The sequence below is a fragment of the Prinia subflava genome, chromosome 9 (genome assembly GCF_021018805.1).
Source record: "Prinia subflava isolate CZ2003 ecotype Zambia chromosome 9, Cam_Psub_1.2, whole genome shotgun sequence".
In the NCBI taxonomy this organism is placed as follows: Eukaryota; Metazoa; Chordata; class Aves; order Passeriformes; family Cisticolidae; genus Prinia; species Prinia subflava.
Genome location: NC_086255.1, coordinates 26694370 through 26709718, shown reverse-complemented (window position 1 = coordinate 26709718; position 15349 = coordinate 26694370).

Genomic DNA, 15349 nt, shown 5'->3' with positions numbered 1-15349 from the left:
TGCTGTGCCATTGTGCCTTGCACATGCTCCCACTTCCACAAGCTGTTACAGCCACCCACACGCCTTAGATTTATGCACACCTTTGAGGCTTTAATTAATGATACACACTGTGCAGAGAGAAAAAACGCTTCGCAGGGATTGTGTCATGCAGCAAATACATATGGGCATTAAACAGTCACCAAATGCAACATTTTATATTCTGTAGGCAGTATTTCAGAAAATACGATAGAAAACTAAGGTTTACTGACCAGAAAAACATTTTAAAAAACCAATATCACATGGATGTCGTTTGGTCATTTTTCAGAGGAGTGAGGAACTCAGAAAAGTCAAATGAAATCCTACAACCTTGGAGTCCAGAATGGTTTCACAACACATGCTCATATTCAAACCATTGTTTGAGGCTTTACAATACAAGTCCCAAATGCAGAACTAATTAAAAGGCTGATTTCACTGCGCAGAAGAGATTAGAGTTGTCTTAATACTTCTAGGTGTTTTCTTAATTTTATATTGACTTTACCCAATGCAAAATCACCACCCCACAATAAGATGCAACACTGTAGTTTAGTTTAGTAATCCTTTGAGTAAATCTGGTCTTTGCCTCACCCCTACTGATGTGTTGGAGCTTTCAGACATTACCTCTGAAGCACAAACACCCTGTGAACGTGCTCTCTAAAGCCAGTGTACAACTGCTGGAGAAAGTGGAGATAAAACAAATGGGGCCTTGCAGTGAGAAGTACAAGCTCCATTTGGAATGTGGTTGAGGCTTGTCTGGTGTTTCAGGCAAGGCTTGCAAGCTCATCTGTGTCTCACCACCTGACTCAGTTACTGAAGAGCCACTGAAAAACAGGCTACAAACTTTAAAATTCATGATCTGACTACAAAAAGCGAGGAGATGGTTCTCCTGAGAGTATTCTTGATCAGAGCTACTAAATAGCTCATTTAAACTCTAAGAGTAAAATGGATAGCTAAACCTGTTTGAGTTTGCATAGTCTGATTGGGTGACTGATCTGCTAGACTAAGAGGAAAACACTGCTGTGAGAGCTTGGAACACTGAGGCTCTGAGAAGTTCTTTACAACATAAAAGTTTGTCCTGAGAACCAGAAAAAGTCAAGAAAATGGCCAGAGTAAGGAAGTAACACCAAGAAACTATTAGGAAATAGTTTCTATTTTGATGTGAAGTCAGAAGAGTTGAAATTAAATTAGATCTGTTTCCAACATAAAGCCTAGGCTACCTAGGTCACTTATACAGTAATGTAGAGAATTTTGCAGTCTAATGATAATAACTGGATGTCATTTGAAAGCTCTTACACACCTTATACCCCTGGGCTAGCTTCATATTTCTAGCTGTATTTCCAGTCTTTGTAGAAACCCCAGACAGAGTAACCCAAGCCACTGCAGATTCATGGTCATGAGGGGATTTCCCATGAGTAACAGAGGATAAATTAAACTCGTTTATGTGCTGCCTATCCTGTCCTGGGTACCAGCAGAAGCCTGTAAGTGAAGCCTTTTACTAGGATGATGATGGATAAACAAACTTTGTTGTGTTCAAGAGCAGCAGAGATGTGCCAGTGTTACTGCCCAACATACTTTAGATACCTTGAAAATTTGACACCCTGTATCTTAATAAGCTTGGCAGTTAGCACGTTAAGCTTTGCTATTGCCATTTGGCTCACCTCAAATATGCAAGTACCATGGCAGAGCAAATAAAAGCCAAATCCCATCTGTGTTTGGCAGTAGGTATGTTTCATTCTCAGAGAGTGGAATTTAACAGGCATTTCATGCTTTTTGTGAAATTATATTACTGATAGTTGCCATCTCCTTTCACACAAAAAATCTCCAAAAACAAAACACCAACCACACAAATAATTTCCCAAAAAAAGCAGCCCATGAAACACTTCAGTTTGGCATTTATCTTCATGAGAACAGCAGTGTGAGATAAGCAGCCATCTTCAAACCATAGTTTTTCTACCTTAAAAATTTGTGGGGAAAGTCAAAGTAAATCCTACAGCTTCACATTACTTCTCCCAACTTCCCCAAGAGAAACCATCATCTTTGCTGTTTATAATAAAGTCAGAAAGCCCTGAAAAACACAGCTCAAATACATCAAAGGTAGATATAAAATAGATAAAAGCGTAGTAGCAGAAGGAACACATAAGAGGGACAGAACGGTTATTTGGATACTTCATCTCTTAATACACCCTGGACCCTTCTCAGTTCTCTTTCTGAGATTCTGTGCCAGGACCTGTGTGGGACAAACAACACAGAATTGTCCAAATAAGCTGCAGCCTAGTACAGAGCATTTCAAAACCATTAAAAGATTTTAAATTGTTTCAGTTTCTTCCAAAAGAAAAGGGAGGCAATGCAGTAGGAGAACAGGTGGTTCCCCATGCAGCAGATACTCTTGGGGCAGATGAAGACAGTCATGTCCTTCCAGAAACTGTTAGGAAGGTCTCTCAGTGCTGCCTCATAACAAAACAGAACATTTGACAGTAATAGAAGCATAACTGAAAGCCACATGTTTTAAAGGGACCATAGCAGTAGGTGTCCTTTATATCAAGTACATGTATCAGCACCATAATACACCCTTGCTCTAGTCCTTTTCCCACAAAAAGGGAATAAGCTCATAATCCATTGCCCTGTTCCCCTGTGAAGCACTACCCAAGAAGCAAACGCAGCTCACAGGAAAGCTCTCCCTGTTGCTCCTCATGCCTGAACTGCTCTCCTCACAACTGTGAAATCTTCTCAGTCCACTTCTTCTCCTCTGCCTCTTCCCTGTTCTCAGCCCAGTCACCATTTGCCTTCCAAGTTCTCAGCTTCCTGCAGTACTTCCTTCCTTGCCTCTTTGTCAGGTGGGAAGGGATGGGGGTGAAGAGGATGTCCTGCTGCACTCACAGCTGCTGCAGTGCTTTCGCGTCCCAGTCAGCCCCACGTACAATGCTAAACATTTTGGTGCTCTTTCTTTTTCTTTGCCAGAAGTCACCGTGCTCCTGTTGCTGTCCCTCAGATGTCACGGGCACACACAGGTGAGGGCACACGGGCCCTTGCCATTTCAGCTCACTGGGGCGAGAATTTCCCCCTCGCTATTTGCACAGCAAAGGTGAGAGGAGCGTAGAGACACACGAAGTAACTAATTACCATACTTTAATCAACTAAAACAGCGACTTAGACTTTAGTATTGGAATTAACATGCTGGAGGAAGGGCAGCAGCCCAGCCCCAGCAGCAGCACAGGACTAGGCAAGAACAGCAGGGTTGTACAGAGAGAAAAAAAATCCCTGTGCAGTGGCTGCACAGGGCAGGCATGGATGCCAGGCGTCCACCAAAGCCACTCTGTCACTGCCCTCCTCAGCTAGGCAGCCAAGAGAACATATAACAATATGCTCATGGGTCAAGAAAAAGGCAGGGAAAGATCACTTACCAATTACTGTCATAGGGAAAACAGTATTGACTTGGGAAGATCAGTTAAATTTATTACCAAACAAGTCAGAGTAGGACCATGAGAAATAAAACTAAGATCTTGAAACAGCTTCCCCTCATTCTCCCTCTTCCCGGGGTTAACTTTGCTCACAGTTTTCTCTATCTCCTTCTCCCTTGTACATATTCCTCTCTCCAGCTGCAGTTTGGCAGTTTTCTTCTTCCCTTTCTTATATCTGACCACCACCACTGTTGGGCTTGGGCTTGGCCAGTGGCAGGTCCATCTTGAAGCCAACTGGCATCAGCTGTATCAGACACAAGGAAAGCTTCTGGCAGCTTCTCTCAGAAGCCACTGCTGCTACCAAAACCTTGCCATGCAAACCATACAGTAGAAAGTACAGGGGCAGGCAAAGAAGGGAGATCTGCAATCCAGTGTACAGCAAAGTATAATTTCTGTCAAGAGTATGGCTTTTCTTAGTGAGGTATTTCCAATGGGTAATGTACTGCTAATTTCTGACACTGAATCCCTGAGAAGAAGGACTGAAAGGCACTCAAACAGGGCATCTTTATACAACTTTGGATAATAATTTTCAGTAGCTGCCAACTCCTATGCGGAGGTCAAGCCAAGGTATTCAGTTTAGTAACCAAAAGGTTAAAACAAATGCTGCTGGGCAGACCAAAGGAGTGCTTTATGAGTGCAGCAAAGGGCCAGTTCTCCATGATTTAGAAAATAAAATTCCCTGGATCATGGCATTACTGAATCAGGCCCAGACAGCAGAAAAAGTTGTGCTACTCCACCTTCTCCCTGGCCTGCACACCCATCTGTTGCAATCATGTGAGAGGCAGCATGGTCCCTGCAATGCCAGAGCCTCTGGAAAGACTCGTTTTACTCGATGAACCAACAGTAGTCATTCACCTACGGCTAAATTCTCTGTGGTTTTCTGTGCAGCTTTTTTTCCCTAGGTGATCAGCCTGTCAGTCTACTGGAAAAACCTGTGGTGAAACACCAGTGGGAAAACACAAAGTAGCTTTCACCTTGTTATAATCATCAAGGTCAGAACTTTATTCTCCTATGCAGTATATACCCATGCAGCTCTGCTGAGAAAGTAACCACCTGTGCTGTTTCCCACTGAAGATTTTACAATGTGCCAACATGTTTCAGGAGAAAAAAAAAATCCAACAACACAAAGGCATTTGTAGTGAGGATACAGCCTCACTGTAAAATCTACAAGGAAAGTTTATGTTCCTCCATCCTTTGAACAAAGCAAGTTCCCATTGTTGTCTCAGGCATAGAAGGGTGCTATCTCTCTCAAATACCTGAGATTTCTCACAGACCTGTAGGATTACCAGACTGAATACCAACCTTTCCTTCCTTCTAATTTTTTTTTTTTTTGTATTCTTTTTAAAATCTCTCTGCTTCATGTTATTGTTGAATTTCTGTCATTACAGCAACAGCCCTTAAGGAAAGCTACCAAAGTGTGTCAACATAGCGCTTGCTGAGGACAGAAAAACATGGGAACCCATGAAGAAATCAGTTCTTATAACCTGTTCATTGGTGCAACTGTTATTGTCCTATTCTATTCCTCCTCCAGCAATAGAGGAGCAGCCATTTTTGTTGCTTATTTTGTTACCTTGCTTCCTTCATCTTCTAAAAATGGCAGGTATGTGACCAACACTTTATCTTCCTTTGTCCTCTGAGTTTTGATTATTTGGTTTGCATGTGGCTGTAACATTACCTTGAGTTTTAATTTATAATAGTTTTGGTTTCACCTTTGTATTTCCCAAGTACTTGCTTCTACTTTTTAGAAAGAGGCCAGTAACGAAGCACTTACTATAGTAGCTGCTAACTATTAAAGCCCAGCAATATTAGGTCAACAAATTTGTTAGTACACAGGAACCAGGATGTGTGGTCATTGAGGATTGTGAGCAATGCTACAAAGGACAGCAACATCAACTACAACTGGAGAAGAAAATCCACAGAGAATTAAAACTTGTGTAACTAATGAGGCCTGGATGGAAGTGTCCCTGAGCATCATGACAGAATTAACGTACTAGCTAGCAAATTAAGCTCATAAAATGAAAATTGAAAAAAAAAATTAAATTAGGACTTCCTCATGGGAATGCAGGAGGCAACAAAATATCAGTTAGTGACTTCATTAGAATACAGCCCTGAACAAATTGCTTTCACCTTTTCTCAGACTACAATGCAGCACCATAAAGCAAACTGCAATGTCTGTTGCACAAGACCATGGTATGTCCAGGGCTTTACACTGTGCCAGTTTTGCAAATCTGTTCACACTTCAGTTCCCTCCACTTGATGCAACCATGCCCCATGAAATGAGCAAAGATCACACTACAGCATGGAATAGAGGCCTGTTAATGAGTGGTGGCAGAGTACACTCAGAAAAGTAGTAATGATAACAAAAGACTGAAAACATCTGTGCATTGCCTGGTTCTTCAGACAAGTCACGGAAATGACTCATTACTGGATCAGCCACATGTGAGGGCAACAGAGCAGGCAGTGCATTTACTGTCCAAAACCATATTATTATTCTAATAATACACTGGCCTGCAGGCAGCCTCCTTATGCTACACTTCTCTGCTGGATCTGTGACCTTGAAATGCGGAGATAAATGTTGATTGTGTGGCACAGACTTTTTTTTTTTTTGTAAACATTTGAAAGAAATTGGAGGAATTATTGATGCAAGAGTTTAGGCTCAAACTAAGATGCTTTGAATCTAAATCAAAATGTCCCCCCAGTGGTTTTTAGAAAGAATAAGCCTTGTACCATGGCTTGGGGAAAAAAACCCCAAAATTCCCCTTTTATCTTTTAGTGATGATACCAAGTGGCTTAAGCAGCCCAGTGTCTACTTGGTGCTTTTTTGTGCCTTTCAGATGGTAGATAACTTAAGCATACTTGAAAGCTCATCTCAATCAAAATCAAACCTTTGCTGATCAGCTGTCAAGCAAACACACAGCAGACAAGAACTACAGCTCATTCAAAAGGAAAACAATCATTCCATGCTCTACTCCAGCTCAATTCCAAGCAGTCTTCTAACGTAAAGTATAAGAAATTTTGCTCCTTAAATACTTTCTCAGTCTTGCAGAGAGCTGTTTTGTGGCTGACAGTCCCTCCTGTCCCAATCAGTTCCCAGATTCTAATTTTCAACACAGGTCCCAAAAAAGGAAGGAAAAAAACCTCGGTATTTAGGTATTTTGCCTTAACTTTCCACTTTCTCCCCACCACTAAATGCAAGATTGGGCAAGGCTTGAATAATCATACAGCACTGCTAAGGGGTTTCATCTTTCTATAAAATAGTTGTTTTGGTCATTATTAGCTTGGAACAGTCATGCTGCAGAGGGGAAAAAAATAACAGAACCCTTCTCAAATCATTGACTTATCCACCAACAGTTATTAGTAGCTAAGGCAGGAAAAAACAGTTGAAAGAACATTGATCACAGTTCATTTTTATTGTATGTACGTCATCATGTACAAATATTGAATGTTCCACTATGAAAAAAAAAGAGTCGATTAGGCAGAAAAGAGGTTTTAAAGCAGTAATAGCTCTCTGCTGGACTCCAGTGACACCTACTGGTAAACAGAAGTTCCCAAACAGTTCTTGAAAATGCAGCCGCATTAATTTATGCACCTGCCCTTAGGATCACTAATAAATGTTTTGGCAGCTCAGGCTATGAAGCACGCTACAATCAGGTGTTAGAGTTAATGAAACAGTGTATTTATTTTTCAAACCTGGATTTGGACTTCATCTGATTATTAACTACTTGAAACTGCATTTTTATCACTCTGAAGGTATTGTCCAGTCATACATTTTGCTACTGGCAGCTGTAGGTTAGGATAGGCCAGTGGATTTTTGCCTTGCTGGAGTATACTGGGACATACTTCCAATTTTACTGTTAGCGATTTCATAAATACAACTGTAGTCAATAAATAAATAATTTAATCTCCATTTGCTTTCAGGTGCATTCCTTTTAGCACAGATTCCAAAAATGAAGATCTCATGGGCAGAACAACTGTCTGAGCTCATGGCTTTGCTTCTGATACCTCCTTGCTGCTTGTAGGGCTGAACTGGTTTGTCACAGCTGTGTTAGTCTGGCAGGTCATACAGATATTCCTGAATGTCACTTCAGCCAGCATTTGTAAGAGAATAAATACCAAGAAACTCCCTAAGTGACAGCTGTGGGACCAGAATTTCAATAAAACCTCTCATGATGCAAGGCTTTACCCACAGAAAATGGATGCAGTATGCATGATGTACCCTCAGAGACACCTCAGTTGCCAGTTGGGACAAGCAGGAGTGACACAGCAAGGGAAAGCAGTACTACAGCTCTGGGCACCAGACTCATCTCTTCCCCTTCTGATCTCGTCCCTTTCTACATTGGGATCCATTGTGTAAACTAGTTCCATGTATGCACATGAATATTTCTGTTAGAGACCATCTGTGACTGAGGGATTCCTTCTGTGCTTCTCAGGGAAACAGCACATGCAAGGTCTTCAAACCACAGTCTTGCCAAACAACTGGCCCTAAACATCAGGGATGGAGCTCTAGCCATCCCCACTGCATTAGGAAGATTTGCCCTTACTGCCTCTGGCCAGCTTAGAATTGTCTTAGTTTTATTTCTAATGCTGAGGTCCTTTCAGATATAGCTGAACAAAGCCATCAAGTTTTTACCTCTTTGTCCTGCATATCCTTCCTTTGAGGAACTGAAGCTTCCTGTCCAAAAGTCTATTTTGGTTAAGCCTGACAGTCTCCAATGCAAACTGTCCCAGGAAAACAGAAATGCTCTGTTATGGAGTGGTGAGGCCACCTGGGCAATGAACACCCTCCACCACAAATCAGCACAACTCTCAAAGTATCAACCCAGGCATCTCAGGACAAAGAATGCACCACATGTTTTTTTAGTACCAAAGTTTAAGTTGAAAAATCACTTCTGACATCAGCCAGATTTGCACAGGCAGGAATACTGTTACAGGTTACTGGAAAGCAGACAGGAGCAAGGCACTTTGGTTTTATGGTAGAATACTTGCCAATTAAATCCTGTTTCCAATACTCAATAACTTCTAAGCCGGACTATAAACATAACAGTTTCTAAAGCAACTGTAGAAACATTTTTAGAAGTCAGGCTATAAATCTGCTAAGCAATAGTTCAATATTGATTTTACAAATATCCATAATAATGGCTTTACAAACCTGTAAACATAATTAGAATAGGAAAATATTAGAGAAATTGCAGTATGTTGCAACTTCAAGATCTGCTCAAAGAATGTTGTGTTTTGTCTTTTTAAACATGATGCATTAAACTTTTTCAGACCAGAACTATGCATGATCCCATGGAATTCAGATGCCCCGATGTTCCCCAGCACTCTGCACTTGGTCCCTGGGTTAACCACAACTTCTGTCAAGTGCACAGTGTTCACAAACTGAGGGGAAGATATCATGGTGATGAGCAAATTCATGTTAAAGGGATAAATAAAGAAGTAGCCCATAAAATTCAGACTTTGTTCCTTGACTAAACAGAGATTCACATAACATAATTATTATACCAAAATTGAAGCTTCTCATAAATCAGATGTTAATTTCGCCACATGTATAACAAAAATATTTAAATTGAAGAAAATTCATCCAGTCCTTTGTCAAAGATAAGTGGAAAGCTTTCCTTAGCAAACCAGGGAAGGCAAGTAACCTGTTTCCAAGTTTCCCTTCAAACCCAGTAGTTTAAATTTCTCATTATTAAAAAAAAGGCAAGCTCAAAGCTATCTTTTATGTGAACAGATGCTGTGCTGTCTTCTTGAAGCTGCAGGCTTAGAGGCAGACTTTTCATGCAGCTGCAGAATGAAGTCAACAAGCCCACTCTGTTCCAGGGTTGCTATTCAGAACCTTTTGGGCAGCAATGAAAGAAGATCACATCAATTTCATGCTGGTTTTGCTGCTCTACAAAGATATGAGCAGCAGACAAATCATGCCTAGATTGCAGGAGAAAAAAAATGTGTCAAACTCCCCAGGAAAACAAGGTATGGAAGATTTAACCAAGTAACTTTTACAAATGCCTCTTTTGCTTCTGGGTACTTTTGGTGCCATGGCCCTGTGTCTGTAGCAGCCCCCACTCTGGCTGAGTTACAGGCACTGAGCTCCGTGTGCAATTCAGAACCGTGAGTAGGGCCCCTGGATCCTGACCAGAAGAGATTTGACAGACATTGGCCTCTGTCCCCATCAGCAATGTTTCCCTTGTGGCCCAGGTAGGTTCTCAGCATTGAGCTCCACATCTGACAACACTCCTGAAATACAATCCAACACACTTGCTTAACAATGTTAATTTAATTGTAATAACAAGAGAAATTCCAGCTGCAGGTACAGAAAAGCCTTTGCAGGCAGGGAAACAAGGTACCCACAGAGACTGGATTTCCTGAAGGTTTCAAAACCTACCTAGAGATAAAGCCCTGAACAATCTGGTCTGACCTTAGAGCTGACCCTGCTTTGAGCAGGAGGCTGAGAGACCTCCTGAGGTCCCTTCTCAGCAGGACTATGTTATAATTCTATGATAAACTCCATATGCTAGTAAGTGCAAGTGATTCATATGCTTTTTCAAATTGACATTATATAAACACAGTAATACCTATACATTAAAATACTTTAACTTCAGCTCTCTAATATTAAGAGCCTAAACTAAAGCCCACAGAATACTTTATTCTGTGTAACACCGATGCTGTGGGTTAGGATGGCTGCAGTACCTGGTTAGAAAATACAAGTTTCAGCACTCACCAAGTAGTTCAGATCAATAGAATAAGTGTGCATGGCTGGACATTGTTTTTGCAGTATTCCAAGGAAGAGGATATAGGGAATTAGCAGCAATTTGGAGGTGCATGGATTGCCTTTGTTTTGCCACTAGTTAATAGCAAGCCCCAGCATTTAAGGGTTAAGAGTATTGGAAGCAAAGCTTTGTAAAAAGCAGTTCACTGAGTAGCTATCAATGACAATAATAAGAGTTAACTATGCTGAGATATGAACATATAAAATCAGGTAAAAGTAGAGGCATGACAGAGCTAGAAAGCAAGGTATTGCAATGGAGTCTGTCAAAACCCAGTTACTGAGCTTTGCCATATCAACCAAGTACACTCATATTATATTAAATTTATGTCCTGTTTATTTCTACTGGTTTCCCATCTTTCTTGCTGAACTCCAGGAATCTAATCCATTATTTTCCCCAGCACAAGGAAGTTAGTGTTGAGCATGCCTGCTAGCAGCACTGATTCATCCAGACTGCCCCCAGATTGGTAACTTGGATGCTAAAAGAACAGAACTCCTAAACTGACCTGGATTAAGTGCTAAAGGGTAAGCGCTGATCTGCTCCAGGCCATACTTGTACATTTTTTTGATGACAGATGATTTTTGGTCTGTTTCCAACTGGTGTCTTGCCCCTCACCAAAGTAGCAGCTCTACTAACCCAGTTAGGGGCCACAGTTGTACTACAGGTGTTTATTGCCTGAGCCTGCACACTCAAATTACCTCTTGATCAGGTAGAGGACTGGAAAAGGCAGAACAGCCAGAACGTCCCTCTGCTGGTACCCAGTGTGGGCAGATGGGAGCAAACTGGTGTGGCTCCAACAAACCTGGTCTTGTATCCCTCGGCAGGAGACACTTGAGAAGGTGCAAGACAAGCACAGATCTCCTTCCTCTCCACTCATGTTTCATGGTACTGAGACATGTTACAAACAACATTTACCATTCTGCTTGTTGGCAATTATGACTCAGGACACTTCAGCACATTTCTTCCTAGAGAACAGGGATTACTATCAGATCTTTTCACTGACAAGATAAGCAGCCAGTCTCCCAGGAAACAGATCTATTCCACAAGATGTTGAAGAGGACAGCTTTGTACATCTATCACCAGCTACTCACTAGTTCAAATACTTGGTTACATGTTTATGCTGACAATGAATGCCCTGCTGATCTGGACCCCAAACTCATCTTTCTCATTAGACCCTGACACAACTCAGCACTACAATCTTGTCTCACAAGGGCTGTGGCTGCCACTGGGTCTTCTCTGCTTCTCCTGCACAAGTGCTGTGGGATTGGTGAGGCCACTTTCTACACCCCTCTTGCTGTCATCCTCAGCTTCTGGCTCACATATGTTGCAGAACGGCCTATTATTACTGCCCCCTGACAGCAATCTCTCTTTACTAACAAAACAGGAAGCTTAAATTTAGCCTAAAATAAAACCAAACACCAATCTGGAAGTAAATAAGGTGAACTAGAGAAGTCCTTGATGAAAGCAGTTCCCTATTCCAGGTCTTTCTCCAACCTCCCTTAAGAAAGCATAAAATACAATCTTAGGTACAGATCAATTGAGACAACTGGTCCATAAAAGCAACATTTCAGAAAATATAAGATCAAGCTTCTCTGCAGCTTTCTTTACACATGTCCTGGCTGGAAACCTGCTGCACACCCCTAGCACCTTATACGAGTCAGATTCAGTAATCAGTAGGAAACAGAATTAGCAGTGAAAGCAAAGATACTCAAGCAGTGCAATTTACAACAAGGCATCTGTCTGTGCATGAATTAGTATTTTCCTTAATTATCTGTAATAGGAAATCCCAAGATTCTCAGCTGGCCCCGTCAGTCAATATTAACCACAGACTTGGAAAATGATACAAAAATAGAAAGGAAATTGAATCCTGCAGAGGCTGCAGTAGCACTTTACAAGGAATGCAAATAGAATTTCACTGGGAACAGTTTCACTACTGGCATGGTTGGTGCCACTCCACTGCAGAGTTTGCCAACACATCACACAACACAATACAATGTGACATTTAGTTAACTTGCAGCTTTCACATAGTGCAAAGAGACTCCCAGAGATAGAAACACTATTGAAAGCAGCAAGTCCAGAGCAACAAGGGATGGCTATCTGTCTGTGCTCACCTTTCAATGTGCAATGGTTTGCCTTTCCAGAATTGTGATGATTTCACCATAATGGTGATGTAGTCCTGCAAAGAACTGTGTAAGGCATACTCCTGATTTTGCTTGGCTGAGGAGATTGTGTAGCTGTACTTTAACAACAGGAGATCTGTTGTTCCTTCTGTCAGACCTGGCTGTCTAAAAGCCGGTCACTTGCTACAAAAGATGTCACCTGCAGCCAGCAAGCAGGGACTTGGCGTGGGCTAGGATTGTCACTGATATTAGGTGTTCTCACTTAAGGCCTCAGAGTAGCCCAGACATTCCTCAGACTGCATGACACAGTCCATCTGCAGCTGCACGGGTTCAAGAACTCCAGTTATCAGTGGTCTGCAGACTTCCAGGTTAGCCAAGCACACTTATTTTGGCCAGGTAGCAGCTGTAGGAGACAGGACACAGAGCATCTTGCCAAGTGTCAGTCCTCATGCACAGTCACAGCTGTAACCATCCTGGAGACAGGGAGTGCAGCCTGGCAAACCACAGACTCCTCCATCACTCTTACACAAAAAGAGAGCATGCAGTCTTTCCCATCACCATTCTTCATTCAGTCTGCTTCAGCTGCTCACTGTGCCTCCAGCATTCTACATCCATCTCTCTTTACCACATTTGTTCTCTTCCTTTCCTGATTCCCCTATATTTCCCCCCTTAGCTTCTCTGACATGTTTAAGAGCAGAACGGATGGCACACAAAGGCACTCATGCCATGTCTCCATCACTGTACTTAGCTTTGATCCAGCCAGATACAACTGTGCTCTTTGGCTAAATCAGCAGAAAGTTTAGGTTTTTCTAAGGCACTGGGGTTCAGTTCCTCTAAAAGGAAGCAAGCACAAATGTGGATGAATAAATAAATGAGACTAAAGGCTTTGTTAGTCCTCACAGGCAAATCCCCAGCAGCAAAAGTACAGCACTACACACTCCACACCATCAGATTTCTTTGCTTCATACAAGCCAGTAATTCAAATCAAACTTTAACTTTCTTAACAGCCAACAATCCTCAAGGATTCATCACCAGATAACTGCAACTTACTCAAAGATTACTTTATATTTATGCTTACAAAAAAAAAATTATAACAATACAGTCCTATGTTAATTCAAAAAAGGTGGTTTTTTTCACCTCAAGAAGACTCCCACAAATATTTGATTTCTATTTCAGGAGAGGAGTTCACTCAAGTAATTATGTTCCAAAAGAAAGCACAATTAATCTTCTTGCAGAGAACTGCATTTACAGTCAATTACTTATTAGCAGTACATTGTGTCATACTGACTTTGAATATCTAAATTCACGGCTTGCTCCTAACCTCTTCTGTTATATAATTTCTGGCTTGGAAAGCTTCAAACATGAGTGAGAATTTTTTTTTGTTGAGTAGGTTTGAATGGCTCTGCTTGTTATACAAGTGTACCTAAGAGCTACACTGTAAACAGGCCTTGGTGTGCCAGGGTATTACCACTTCCACTGTTTGCAAGTGTCTGTCCTTAAATAAAAGGCTTTGGATGCTTAATATTTACTTGATAGCTTACAACACATCAGTAATTAGGGAGCATTTAAGACAGACATAAATTTAAAGGTTTTTCTACACTCAAAAAAGCTTCTTCATTCAGATTAAAATAGTTATGAAAACAAGAGATTTGCTTTCAGCTTCAGTTTCCCTAAACACTTAAAATAAAAGCTCCTAGCCAAAGTTAATAGCCAACTTATCATTCCTTCCCAGGTATTTTATTGCTTATCATTTGTACCTCCTGGGACAAAACTTCAGCACAGCACTCAAAAGTTCTACCAGATAAAGAAGCTGCACGTCTCCTGTGTATGATCTTTTCTCCTGTGAGAGCAGGGCTGTTCCTTCTGATGCAGTCACAACAGAGTACGAGACATTAATGCACACAGAGCATTGGGGACTGAAAGCATGAGAAGACAAGCCAGGTCCTGCTCTGCCAAGGGCTGTTGGTGCTGCACCAGGGACCACAGAAGCAGAATTTAAACCTTTGAGAGCAGGTGAAGAGATCATTCACAGCCTGTGGCCCAAGGGAAACACCAAAGCCTTTAAAGGGTTGAAGAAAAGCTCTAAGAAAGGTAGAGAACAGCACAAATGCTGAGTGCAAAGCAGTATCCTTTGAGATACACTAGCCTGACATACTGGAAAAAAAATGGTGATTTAGGCTGAACATTAATTCCTATGTCCATGGCTCCATGATAGATTATACACCATATAAAAAGCATATAGAACATTGTTTCAAAAATCAGTGTCTTGTGGGGCAAAAGTGATTTAACAACAAACTGCAGACAACTTATAAGAAGAAGTCTGTGAAAACTGCAGCAGTAAGGGGGGAAAAAGGAAAGTAATTTTCCTGCCTAATGGCAGGGTTTTCCTCTATACTGATGGAAAAAGCCATACTTGATACATTAGCCCTACGCTGAAAATAGATTCTTGTGTCTCAATAAGAGGATACAATTCTCCTTCCTTGCCTTTTCTAGAGTATCTGGTAGTCAGACAGGGTTGACCAAATCACTTTAAAAAGTGTCTCTAACAACACCTGTGATGATCAGCATTAGTATTTCTGATTGTTAAAATATGGGTTCTTTATCCATAAAGATCTATTCCAAAGTGTCTATTTTGCATAACCATGCTGCTGAGGCAGCTTCTGCTCCCGCAGTCCCCACCTGAGCTGCTGCAGTCTCAGAGCCCTCCAGGCCACTGGCAGGTATAACCTGGAGCTGTGGTTCTACCTCCAGCTGGGTCATCCCTCAGCAAACTCACACCCACAAACACACAGTTTACTACTGTCTTCCTCTTCAGTAGTAGCCATAAGACAGAAATAATTTCCTTCTTTCTTTCCAGAATAACACCACTTTCTGTGCAAGCAAGGACAGGCAGGCCTTCTAAGCAAAGCTGGGACTCAGGCAACCTCTGCTTTTGGTATGGACTTTCTGAATAGCTTTAAATGACTCTTAATTTACATCCAATTTCTGACCT